Source organism: Somniosus microcephalus, unplaced genomic scaffold (assembly GCF_052327205.1).
Source record: "Somniosus microcephalus isolate GS21.2 unplaced genomic scaffold, FLI_Smic_1.0 scaffold110, whole genome shotgun sequence".
Classification (NCBI taxonomy): domain Eukaryota; kingdom Metazoa; phylum Chordata; class Chondrichthyes; order Squaliformes; family Somniosidae; genus Somniosus; species Somniosus microcephalus.
The window spans coordinates 688992-701860 of record NW_028225297.1 but is presented as its reverse complement, the minus strand read 5'-3'; the positions used below and the strand labels follow the sequence as shown (position 1 = coordinate 701860).

Here is a 12869-nt window from a genome sequence, read left to right as displayed (position 1 = left end):
GTCTAGTGGGCAGAACAGTGGCAAATGGAATTCAGTTGGAATACACAATAAATGGTAGGACACTGAGAAATGCAGAGGATCAGCGGGACCTTGGAGTGCATGTCCACAGATCCCTGAAGGTAGCAGGACAGGTAGATAAAGTGGTTAAGCAGGCATACGGGATACTTGCCTTTATTAGCCGAGGCGTAGAATATAAGAGCGGGGAGGTTATGCTTCAACTGTATAAAACACTAGTTAGGCCGCAGCTAGAGTGCCGCGTGCAGTTCTGGTCACCACATTACAAGAAGGATGCGATTGCACTAGAGAAGGTGCAGAGGAGATTTCCGAGGATGTTGCCTGGGCTGGGGAATTTTAGTTATGAGGAAAGATTGGATAGGCTGGGGTTGTTTTCTTTGGAACACAGGAGGCTGAGGCGAGACCTAATTGAGGTGTGTAAAATTATGAGGGGCCGAGATAGAGTGGATAGGAAGGACCTATTTCCCTTAGCAGAAGGGTCAATAATAGATTTCAAGTAATTGGTAGGAGGTTTACAGGGAATTTGAGGAGACATTTTTTCACCCAGTGAATGGTGGGGGTCTGGAATGCACTGCCTGAAAGGGTGGTAGAGGCAGAAACCCTCATCACGTTTAAAAAGTACTTGGATATGCACTTGAACTGCCGTAACCTACAAGGCTACGGACCAAGTGCTGTAAAGTGGGATTTGGGTGGATTGCTCTTTGTCGGCTGGCACGGACAAGATGGGCCGAATGGCCTCCTTCTGTGCTGTAAATTTCTATGATTCTGCCTGATCATGTGACATCTGCCCACACGACTTCTACAAATGTTATTACATTGTAGCCAGGATTGTTTAGTTTCCAATTCCGCCCATTTTGAAGCCAGGTCTCCGTTATGGCTACTATTGCATAACCCCATGTGGCAACTTGCGCCTGCAACTCGTCAATCTTATTTGTAACGCTCCTCGCATTAACACACATGCATTTCAACAGCATGCTAGTTGGCTTTGCTTTTTTCCTGAATTTAACTGCTGCTCTTTCGACATTCTTCTTTGTTCTGTTGCTGTTTGTCCCTCCGAGTTTTCTATGCACCTTGTCTCTCCTCTCTGCTGCTGTGTCCTGGTGGCCCTCCGCCAGTGTGTGTATTTTGGCTATCTTATTTTCTTCTTCTGCTTATTTCGGCCCTGTGTCTGGAGCCCCTTGCATTTGTGTAGCAGCAGGAGAATGTGCAGCGAAGAAATGGTCAAAGGAAAGCGAGAGAGAGAGAGAGAGAGAGAGAGAGCAGCAAAAAGGATGTTGATTGATTAAGAGCAGTGTGTGCGCGTGTGTGTGCAAAACGTTGAGCAGCCTGTGGCGGCAGCAAAAGCCTACTGCACCTGGTATTCCCAGGCGGTCTCCCATCCAAGTACTAACCAGGCCTGACTCTGCTTAGCTTCCGAGATCAGACGAGATCGGGCGCATTCAGACTAGTATGGCCGTAGGCATATGCTGGCTGGCTTTCTCTTTACTTAAAGCTGTCGCCCATTTTTTTCTCTTCTACGCATTCATACAAGTATTCAACACTCAATTTACATTTACAAATTTTACTCCTCCCGCAACCCCCCACCCCCCCTCCACCTCTTCTTGCTGCTCTGCCTCCCACACAAACAAACTACAAGCCCAACCCTTCATTGCCTTCTATTCAAATATTACATCAAATAAACATGCTCAAACACCAAGTCTTAAGGGCTGTAGCATCTTTCAAACTGGACAAATACCCAGGCCCGCATCAAATCTATCCCACACTCTTAAGGGAAGTAAGACACCAAATAGCACAGGCTCTCACCATCATTTTACAATCCTCTCTGGCTACAGGTGTGGTGCCCGACCACTGGAGGACTGCTAACGTGCTACCGTTCTTTCAAAAGGGAGAGAGGGATAGACCGCATAATTACAGGCCAGTCAGCCTAACCTCGGTGGTGGGAAAATTATTGGAAAAAGTTCTGAGGGACAGGAGAAATCTTCATTTAGAAAGACACGGATTAATCAGGGACAGTCAGCATGGATTTCTTAACGGAAGGTCGTGTCTGACTAACGCAATTCAATTTTTCGAGGAGGTAACAAGGAGGGTCGATGAGGGTAGTGCCTTTGATGTAGTCTATATGGATTTTAGCAAGGCTTTTGATAAGGTCCCGCATGCCAGATTGGTCACGAAAGTAAAAGCCCATGGGATCCAAGGCAAAGTGGCAAGTTGGATCCAAAATTGGCTCAGAGGCAGGAAACAAAGGGTAATGGTCGAAGGGTGTTTTTGTGACCGGAAGGCTGTTTCCAGTGGGGTTCCGCAGGGCTCACAGAATCACAGAAACCCCACAGTGCAGATAGAGGCCATTTCGGCCCATCGAGCCTGCACCGACTCAGTACTGGGCCCTTTGCTTTTTCTGGTATATATCAATGATTTGGATTTGAATGTAGGAAGTATGATTAAGAAGTTTGCAGATGATACAAAAATTGGCCGTGTGGTTAATAATGAAACAGAATGCTGTAGACTGCAGGAAGATATCAATGGACTCGTCTAGTGGGCAGAACAGTGGCAAATGGAATTCAGTTGGAATACACAATAAATGGTAGGACACTGAGAAATGCAGAGGATCAGCGGGACCTTGGAGTGCATGTCCACAGATCCCTGAAGGTAGCAGGACAGGTAGATAAAGTGGTTAAGCAGGCATACGGGATACTTGCCTTTATTAGCCGAGGCGTAGAATATAAGAGCGGGGAGGTTATGCTTCAACTGTATAAAACACTAGTTAGGCCGCAGCTAGAGTGCCGCGTGCAGTTCTGGTCACCACATTACAAGAAGGATGCGATTGCACTAGAGAAGGTGCAGAGGAGATTTCCGAGGATGTTGCCTGGGCTGGGGAATTTTAGTTATGAGGAAAGATTGGATAGGCTGGGGTTGTTTTCTTTGGAACACAGGAGGCTGAGGCGAGACCTAATTGAGGTGTGTAAAATTATGAGGGGCCGAGATAGAGTGGATAGGAAGGACCTATTTCCCTTAGCAGAAGGGTCAATAATAGATTTCAAGTAATTGGTAGGAGGTTTACAGGGAATTTGAGGAGACATTTTTTCACCCAGTGAATGGTGGGGGTCTGGAATGCACTGCCTGAAAGGGTGGTAGAGGCAGAAACCCTCATCACGTTTAAAAAGTACTTGGATATGCACTTGAACTGCCGTAACCTACAAGGCTACGGACCAAGTGCTGTAAAGTGGGATTTGGGTGGATTGCTCTTTGTCGGCTGGCACGGACAAGATGGGCCGAATGGCCTCCTTCTGTGCTGTAAATTTCTATGATTCTGCCTGATCATGTGACATCTGCCCACACGACTTCTACAAATGTTATTACATTGTAGCCAGGATTGTTTAGTTTCCAATTCCGCCCATTTTGAAGCCAGGTCTCCGTTATGGCTACTATTGCATAACCCCATGTGGCAACTTGCGCCTGCAACTCGTCAATCTTATTTGTAACACTCCTCGCATTAACACACATGCATTTCAACAGCATGCTAGTTGGCTTTGCTTTTTTCCTGAATTTAACTGCTGCTCTTTCTACATTCTTCTTTGTTCTGTTGCTGTTTGTCCCTCCGAGTTTTCTATGCACCTTGTCTCTCCTCTCTGCTGCTGTGTCCTGGTGGCCCTCCGCCAGTGTGTGTATTTTGGCTATCTTATTTTCTTCTTCTGCTTATTTCGGCCCTGTGTCTGGAGCCCCTTGCATTTGTGTAGCAGCAGGAGAATGTGCAGCGAAGAAATGGTCAAAGGAAAGCGAGAGAGAGAGAGAGAGAGAGCAGCAAAAAGGATGTTGATTGATTAAGAGCAGTGTGTGCGCGTGTGTGTGCAAAACGTTGAGCAGCCTGTGGCGGCAGCAAAAGCCTACTGCACCTGGTATTCCCAGGCAGTCTCCCATCCAAGTACTAACCAGGCCTGACGCTGCTTAGCTTCCGAGATCAGACGAGATCGGGCGCATTCAGACTAGTATGGCCGTAGGCATATGCTAGCTGGCTTTCTCTTTACTTAAAGCTGTCGCCCATTTTTTTCTCTTCTACGCATTCATACAAGTATTCAACACTCAATTTACATTTACAAATTTTACTCCTCCCGCAACCCCCCACCCCCCCTCCACCTCTTCTTGCTGCTCTGCCTCCCACACAAACAAACTACAAGCCCAACCCTTCATTGCCTTCTATTCAAATATTACATCAAATAAACATGCTCAAACACCAAGTCTTAAGGGCTGTAGCATCTTTCAAACTGGACAAATACCCAGGCCCGCATCAAATCTATCCCACACTCTTAAGAGAAGTAAGACACCAAATAGCACAGGCTCTCACCATCATTTTACAATCCTCTCTGGCTACAGGTGTGGTGCCCGACCACTGGAGGACTGCTAACGTGCTACCGTTCTTTCAAAAGGGAGAGAGGGATAGACCGCATAATTACAGGCCAGTCAGCCTAACCTCGGTGGTGGGAAAATTATTGGAAAAAGTTCTGAGGGACAGGAGAAATCTTCATTTAGAAAGACACGGATTAATCAGGGACAGTCAGCATGGATTTCTTAACGGAAGGTCGTGTCTGACTAACGCAATTCAATTTTTCGAGGAGGTAACAAGGAGGGTCGATGAGGGTAGTGCCTTTGATGTAGTCTATATGGATTTTAGCAAGGCTTTTGATAAGGTCCCGCATGCCAGATTGGTCACGAAAGTAAAAGCCCATGGGATCCAAGGCAAAGTGGCAAGTTGGATCCAAAATTGGCTCAGAGGCAGGAAACAAAGGGTAATGGTCGAAGGGTGTTTTTGTGACCGGAAGGCTGTTTCCAGTGGGGTTCCGCAGGGCTCACAGAATCACAGAAACCCCACAGTGCAGATAGAGGCCATTTCGGCCCATCGAGCCTGCACCGACTCAGTACTGGGCCCTTTGCTTTTTCTGGTATATATCAATGATTTGGATTTGAATGTAGGAAGTATGATTAAGAAGTTTGCAGATGATACAAAAATTGGCCGTGTGGTTAATAATGAAACAGAATGCTGTAGACTGCAGGAAGATATCAATGGACTCGTCTAGTGGGCAGAACAGTGGCAAATGGAATTCAGTTGGAATACACAATAAATGGTAGGACACTGAGAAATGCAGAGGATCAGCGGGACCTTGGAGTGCATGTCCACAGATCCCTGAAGGTAGCAGGACAGGTAGATAAAGTGGTTAAGCAGGCATACGGGATACTTGCCTTTATTAGCCGAGGCGTAGAATATAAGAGCGGGGAGGTTATGCTTCAACTGTATAAAACACTAGTTAGGCCGCAGCTAGAGTGCCGCGTGCAGTTCTGGTCACCACATTACAAGAAGGATGCGATTGCACTAGAGAAGGTGCAGAGGAGATTTCCGAGGATGTTGCCTGGGCTGGGGAATTTTAGTTATGAGGAAAGATTGGATAGGCTGGGGTTGTTTTCTTTGGAACACAGGAGGCTGAGGCGAGACCTAATTGAGGTGTGTAAAATTATGAGGGGCCGAGATAGAGTGGATAGGAAGGACCTATTTCCCTTAGCAGAAGGGTCAATAATAGATTTCAAGTAATTGGTAGGAGGTTTACAGGGAATTTGAGGAGACATTTTTTCACCCAGTGAATGGTGGGGGTCTGGAATGCACTGCCTGAAAGGGTGGTAGAGGCAGAAACCCTCATCACGTTTAAAAAGTACTTGGATATGCACTTGAACTGCCGTAACCTACAAGGCTACGGACCAAGTGCTGTAAAGTGGGATTTGGGTGGATTGCTCTTTGTCGGCTGGCACGGACAAGATGGGCCGAATGGCCTCCTTCTGTGCTGTAAATTTCTATGATTCTGCCTGATCATGTGACATCTGCCCACACGACTTCTACAAATGTTATTACATTGTAGCCAGGATTGTTTAGTTTCCAATTCCGCCCATTTTGAAGCCAGGTCTCCGTTATGGCTACTATTGCATAACCCCATGTGGCAACTTGCGCCTGCAACTCGTCAATCTCATTTGTAACGCTCCTCGCATTAACACACATGCATTTCAACAGCATGCTAGTTGGCTTTGCTTTTTTCCTGAATTTAACTGCTGCTCTTTCTACATTCTTCTTTGTTCTGTTGCTGTTTGTCCCTCCGAGTTTTCTATGCACCTTGTCTCTCCTCTCTGCTGCTGTGTCCTGGTGGCCCTCCGCCAGTGTGTGTATTTTGGCTATCTTATTTTCTTCTTCTGCTTATTTCGGCCCTGTGTCTGGAGCCCCTTGCATTTGTGTAGCAGCAGGAGAATGTGCAGCGAAGAAATGGTCAAAGGAAAGCGAGAGAGAGAGACAGAGAGAGAGAGAGAGAGAGCAGCAAAAAGGATGTTGATTGATTAAGAGCAGTGTGTGCGCGTGTGTGTGCAAAACGTTGAGCAGCCTGTGGCGGCAGCAAAAGCCTACCCTGGTATTCCCAGGCGGTCTCCCATCCAAGTACTAACCAGGCCTGTCTCTGCTTAGCTTCCGAGATCAGACGAGATCGGGCGCATTCAGACTAGTATGGCCGTAGGCATATGCTAGCTGGCTTTCTCTTTACTTAAAGCTGTCGCCCATTTTTTTCTCTTCTACGCATTCATACAAGTATTCAACACTCAATTTACATTTACAAATTTTACTCCTCCCGCAACCCCCCACCCCCCCTCCACCTCTTCTTGCTGCTCTGCCTCCCACACAAACAAACTACAAGCCCAACCCTTCATTGCCTTCTATTCAAATATTACATCAAATAAACATGCTCAAACACCAAGTCTTAAGGGCTGTAGCATCTTTCAAACTGGACAAATACCCAGGCCCGCATCAAATCTATCCCACACTCTTAAGAGAAGTAAGACACCAAATAGCACAGGCTCTCACCATCATTTTACAATCCTCTCTGGCTACAGGTGTGGTGCCCGACCACTGGAGGACTGCTAACGTGCTACCGTTCTTTCAAAAGGGAGAGAGGGATAGACCGCATAATTACAGGACAGTCAGCCTAACCTCGGTGGTGGGAAAATTATTGGAAAAAGTTCTGAGGGACAGGAGAAATCTTCATTTAGAAAGACACGGATTAATCAGGGACAGTCAGCATGGATTTCTTAACGGAAGGTCGTGTCTGACTAATGCAATTCAATTTTTCGAGGAGGTAACAAGGAGGGTCGATGAGGGTAGTGCCTTTGATGTAGTCTATATGGATTTTAGCAAGGCTTTTGATAAGGTCCCGCATGCCAGATTGGTCACGAAAGTAAAAGCCCATGGGATCCAAGGCAAAGTGGCAAGTTGGATCCAAAATTGGCTCAGAGGCAGGAAACAAGGGTGTTTTTGTGACCGGAAGGCTGTTTCCAGTGGGGTTCCGCAGGGCTCACAGAATCACAGAAACCCCACAGTGCAGATAGAGGCCATTTCGGCCCATCGAGCCTGCACCGACTCAGTACTGGGCCCTTTGCTTTTTCTGGTATATATCAATGATTTGGATTTGAATGTAGGAAGTATGATTAAGAAGTTTGCAGATGATACAAAAATTGGCCGTGTGGTTAATAATGAAACAGAATGCTGTAGACTGCAGGAAGATATCAATGGACTCGTCTAGTGGGCAGAACAGTGGCAAATGGAATTCAGTTGGAATACACAATAAATGGTAGGACACTGAGAAATGCAGAGGATCAGCGGGACCTTGGAGTGCATGTCCACAGATCCCTGAAGGTAGCAGGACAGGTAGATAAAGTGGTTAAGCAGGCATACGGGATACTTGCCTTTATTAGCCGAGGCGTAGAATATAAGAGCGGGGAGGTTATGCTTCAACTGTATAAAACACTAGTTAGGCCGCAGCTAGAGTGCCGCGTGCAGTTCTGGTCACCACATTACAAGAAGGATGCGATTGCACTAGAGAAGGTGCAGAGGAGATTTCCGAGGATGTTGCCTGGGCTGGGGAATTTTAGTTATGAGGAAAGATTGGATAGGCTGGGGTTGTTTTCTTTGGAACACAGGAGGCTGAGGTGAGACCTAATTGAGGTGTGTAAAATTATGAGGGGCCGAGATAGAGTGGATAGGAAGGACCTATTTCCCTTAGCAGAAGGGTCAATAATAGATTTCAAGTAATTGGTAGGAGGTTTACAGGGAATTTGAGGAGACATTTTTTCACCCAGTGAATGGTGGGGGTCTGGAATGCACTGCCTGAAAGGGTGGTAGAGGCAGAAACCCTCATCACGTTTAAAAAGTACTTGGATATGCACTTGAACTGCCGTAACCTACAAGGCTACGGACCAAGTGCTGTAAAGTGGGATTTGGGTGGATTGCTCTTTGTCGGCTGGCACGGACAAGATGGGCCGAATGGCCTCCTTCTGTGCTGTAAATTTCTATGATTCTGCCTGATCATGTGACATCTGCCCACACGACTTCTACAAATGTTATTACATTGTAGCCAGGATTGTTTAGTTTCCAATTCCGCCCATTTTGAAGCCAGGTCTCCGTTATGGCTACTATTGCATAACCCCATGTGGCAACTTGCGCCTGCAACTCGTCAATCTTATTTGTAACGCTCCTCGCATTAACACACATGCATTTCAACAGCATGCTAGTTGGCTTTGCTTTTTTCCTGAATTTAACTGCTGCTCTTTCTACATTCTTCTTTGTTCTGTTGCTGTTTGTCCCTCCGAGTTTTCTATGCACCTTGTCTCTCCTCTCTGCTGCTGTGTCCTGGTGGCCCTCCGCCAGTGTGTGTATTTTGGCTATCTTATTTTCTTCTTCTGCTTATTTCGGCCCTGTGTCTGGAGCCCCTTGCATTTGTGTAGCAGCAGGAGAATGTGCAGCGAAGAAATGGTCAAAGGAAAGCGAGAGAGAGAGAGAGAGAGAGAGAGAGCAGCAAAAAGGATGTTGATTGATTAAGAGCAGTGTGTGCGCGTGTGTGCAAAACGTTGAGCAGCCTGTGGCGGCAGCAAAAGCCTACAGCACCTGGTATTCCCAGGCGGTCTCCCATCCAAGTACTAACCAGGCCTGACTCTGCTTCGCTTCCGAGATCAGACGAGATCGGGCGTATTCAGACTAGTATGGCCGCAGGCATATGCTAGCTGGCTTTCTCTTTACTTAAAGCTGTCGCCCATTTTTTTCTCTTCTACGCATTCATACAAGTATTCAACACTCAATTTACATTTACAAATTTTACTCCTCCCGCAACCCCCCACCCCCCCTCCACCTCTTCTTGCTGCTCTGCCTCCCACACAAACAAACTACAAGCCCAACCCTTCATTGCCTTCTATTCAAATATTACATCAAATAAACATGCTCAAACACCAAGTCTTAAGGGCTGTAGCATCTGTCAAACTGGACAAATACCCAGGCCCGCATCAAATCTATCCCACACTCTTAAGAGAAGTAAGACACCAAATAGCACAGGCTCTCACCATCATTTTACAATCCTCTCTGGCTACAGGTGTGGTGCCCGACCACTGGAGGACTGCTAACGTGCTACCGTTCTTTCAAAAGGGAGAGAGGGATAGACCGCATAATTACAGGACAGTCAGCCTAACCTCGGTGGTGGGAAAATTATTGGAAAAAGTTCTGAGGGACAGGAGAAATCTTCATTTAGAAAGACACGGATTAATCAGGGACAGTCAGCATGGATTTCTTAACGGAAGGTCGTGTCTGACTAACGCAATTCAATTTTTCGAGGAGGTAACAAGGAGGGTCGATGAGGGTAGTGCCTTTGATGTAGTCTATATGGATTTTAGCAAGGCTTTTGATAAGGTCCCGCATGCCAGATTGGTCACGAAAGTAAAAGCCCATGGGATCCAAGGCAAAGTGGCAAGTTGGATCCAAAATTGGCTCAGAGGCAGGAAACAAAGGGTAATGGTCGAAGGGTGTTTTTGTGACCGGAAGGCTGTTTCCAGTGGGGTTCCGCAGGGCTCACAGAATCACAGAAACCCCACAGTGCAGATAGAGGCCATTTCGGCCCATCGAGCCTGCACCGACTCAGTACTGGGCCCTTTGCTTTTTCTGGTATATATCAATGATTTGGATTTGAATGTAGGAAGTATGATTAAGAAGTTTGCAGATGATACAAAAATTGGCCGTGTGGTTAATAATGAAACAGAATGCTGTAGACTGCAGGAAGATATCAATGGACTCGTCTAGTGGGCAGAACAGTGGCAAATGGAATTCAGTTGGAATACACAATAAATGGTAGGACACTGAGAAATGCAGAGGATCAGCGGGACCTTGGAGTGCATGTCCACAGATCCCTGAAGGTAGCAGGACAGGTAGATAAAGTGGTTAAGCAGGCATACGGGATACTTGCCTTTATTAGCCGAGGCGTAGAATATAAGAGCGGGGAGGTTATGCTTCAACTGTATAAAACACTAGTTAGGCCGCAGCTAGAGTGCCGCGTGCAGTTCTGGTCACCACATTACAAGAAGGATGCGATTGCACTAGAGAAGGTGCAGAGGAGATTTCCGAGGATGTTGCCTGGGCTGGGGAATTTTAGTTATGAGGAAAGATTGGATAGGCTGGGGTTGTTTTCTTTGGAACACAGGAGGCTGAGGCGAGACCTAATTGAGGTGTGTAAAATTATGAGGGGCCGAGATAGAGTGGATAGGAAGGACCTATTTCCCTTAGCAGAAGGGTCAATAATAGATTTCAAGTAATTGGTAGGAGGTTTACAGGGAATTTGAGGAGACATTTTTTCACCCAGTGAATGGTGGGGGTCTGGAATGCACTGCCTGAAAGGGTGGTAGAGGCAGAAACCCTCATCACGTTTAAAAAGTACTTGGATATGCACTTGAACTGCCGTAACCAACAAGGCTACGGACCAAGTGTTGTAAAGTGGGATTTGGGTGGATTGCTCTTTGTCGGCTGGCACGGACAAGATGGGCCGAATGGCCTCCTTCTGTGCTGTAAATTTCTATGATTCTGCCTGATCATGTGACATCTGCCCACACGACTTCTACAAATGTTATTACATTGTAGCCAGGATTGTTTAGTTTCCAATTCCGCCCATTTTGAAGCCAGGTCTCCGTTATGGCTACTATTGCATAACCCCATGTGGCAACTTGCGCCTGCAACTCGTCAATCTTATTTGTAACACTCCTCGCATTAACACACATGCATTTCAACAGCATGCTAGTTGGCTTTGCTTTTTTCCTGAATTTAACTGCTGCTCTTTCTACATTCTTCTTTGTTCTGTTGCTGTTTGTCCCTCCGAGTTTTCTATGCACCTTGTCTCTCCTCTCTGCTGCTGTGTCCTGGTGGCCCTCCGCCAGTGTGTATATTTTGGCTATCTTATTTTCTTCTTCTGCTTATTTCGGCCCTGTGTCTGGAGCCCCTTGCATTTGTGTAGCAGCAGGAGAATGTGCAGCGAAGAAATGGTCAAAGGAAAGCGAGAGAGAGAGAGAGAGAGCAGCAAAAAGGATGTTGATTGATTAAGAGCAGTGTGTGCGCGTGTGTGTGCAAAACGTTGAGCAGCCTGTGGCGGCAGCAAAAGCCTACTGCACCTGGTATTCCCAGGCGGTCTCCCATCCAAGTACTAACCAGGCCTGACTCTGCTTAGCTTCCGAGATCAGACGAGATCGGGCGCATTCAGACTAGTATGGCCGTAGGCATATGCTGGCTGGCTTTCTCTTTACTTAAAGCTGTCGCCCATTTTTTTCTCTTCTACGCATTCATACAAGTATTCAACACTCAATTTACATTTACAAATTTTACTCCTCCCGCAACCCCCCACCCCCCCTCCACCTCTTCTTGCTGCTCTGCCTCCCACACAAACAAACTACAAGCCCAACCCTTCATTGCCTTCTATTCAAATATTACATCAAATAAACATGCTCAAACACCAAGTCTTAAGGGCTGTAGCATCTTTCAAACTGGACAAATACCCAGGCCCGCATCAAATCTATCCCACACTCTTAAGGGAAGTAAGACACCAAATAGCACAGGCTCTCACCATCATTTTACAATCCTCTCTGGCTACAGGTGTGGTGCCCGACCACTGGAGGACTGCTAACGTGCTACCGTTCTTTCAAAAGGGAGAGAGGGATAGACCGCATAATTACAGGACAGTCAGCCTAACCTCGGTGGTGGGAAAATTATTGGAAAAAGTTCTGAGGGACAGGAGAAATCTTCATTTAGAAAGACACGGATTAATCAGGGACAGTCAGCATGGATTTCTTAACGGAAGGTCGTGTCTGACTAACGCAATTCAATTTTTCGAGGAGGTAACAAGGAGGGTCGATGAGGGTAGTGCCTTTGATGTAGTCTATATGGATTTTAGCAAGGCTTTTGATAAGGTCCCGCATGCCAGATTGGTCACGAAAGTAAAAGCCCATGGGATCCAAGGCAAAGTGGCAAGTTGGATCCAAAATTGGCTCAGAGGCAGGAAACAAAGGGTAATGGTCGAAGGGTGTTTTTGTGACCGGAAGGCTGTTTCCAGTGGGGTTCCGCAGGGCTCACAGAATCACAGAAACCCCACAGTGCAGATAGAGGTCATTTCGGCCCATCGAGCCTGCACCGACTCAGTACTGGGCCCTTTGCTTTTTCTGGTATATATCAATGATTTGGATTTGAATGTAGGAAGTATGATTAAGAAGTTTGCAGATGATACAAAAATTGTCCGTGTGGTTAATAATGAAACAGAATGCTGTAGACTGCAGGAAGATATCAATGGACTCGTCTAGTGGGCAGAACAGTGGCAAATGGAATTCAGTTGGAATACACAATAAATGGTAGGACACTGAGAAATGCAGAGGATCAGCGGGACCTTGGAGTGCATGTCCACAGATCCCTGAAGGTAGCAGGACAGGTAGATAAAGTGGTTAAGCAGGCATACGGGATACTTGCCTTTATTAGCCGAGGCGTA

The 12869-nt window shown here is 46.6% G+C and overlaps 3 non-coding genes and 2 pseudogenes across 3 annotated transcripts; all 5 read right to left on the bottom strand.

The window, feature by feature from the left end:
• Positions 1 to 1357: 1357 nt before the first annotated feature.
• Positions 1358 to 1476, bottom strand: LOC147083030 (5S ribosomal RNA). Its single transcript, XR_015076187.1, has one exon. It is a non-coding gene; the product is annotated as a 5S ribosomal RNA (ribosomal RNA).
• A 2417-nt stretch (positions 1477 to 3893) lies between these two features.
• Positions 3894 to 4012, bottom strand: LOC147083029 (5S ribosomal RNA; annotated as a pseudogene).
• A 2429-nt stretch (positions 4013 to 6441) lies between these two features.
• On the bottom strand, positions 6442 to 6556 carry LOC147083028 (5S ribosomal RNA; annotated as a pseudogene).
• A 2406-nt stretch (positions 6557 to 8962) lies between these two features.
• Positions 8963 to 9081, bottom strand: LOC147083027 (5S ribosomal RNA). Its single transcript, XR_015076207.1, has one exon. It is a non-coding gene; the product is annotated as a 5S ribosomal RNA (ribosomal RNA).
• Positions 9082 to 11496: 2415 nt separating this feature from the next.
• LOC147083026 (5S ribosomal RNA) lies at positions 11497 to 11615 on the bottom strand. The gene has a single exon (XR_015076176.1). It is a non-coding gene; the product is annotated as a 5S ribosomal RNA (ribosomal RNA).
• Between the last annotated feature and the right edge of the window lie 1254 nt (positions 11616 to 12869).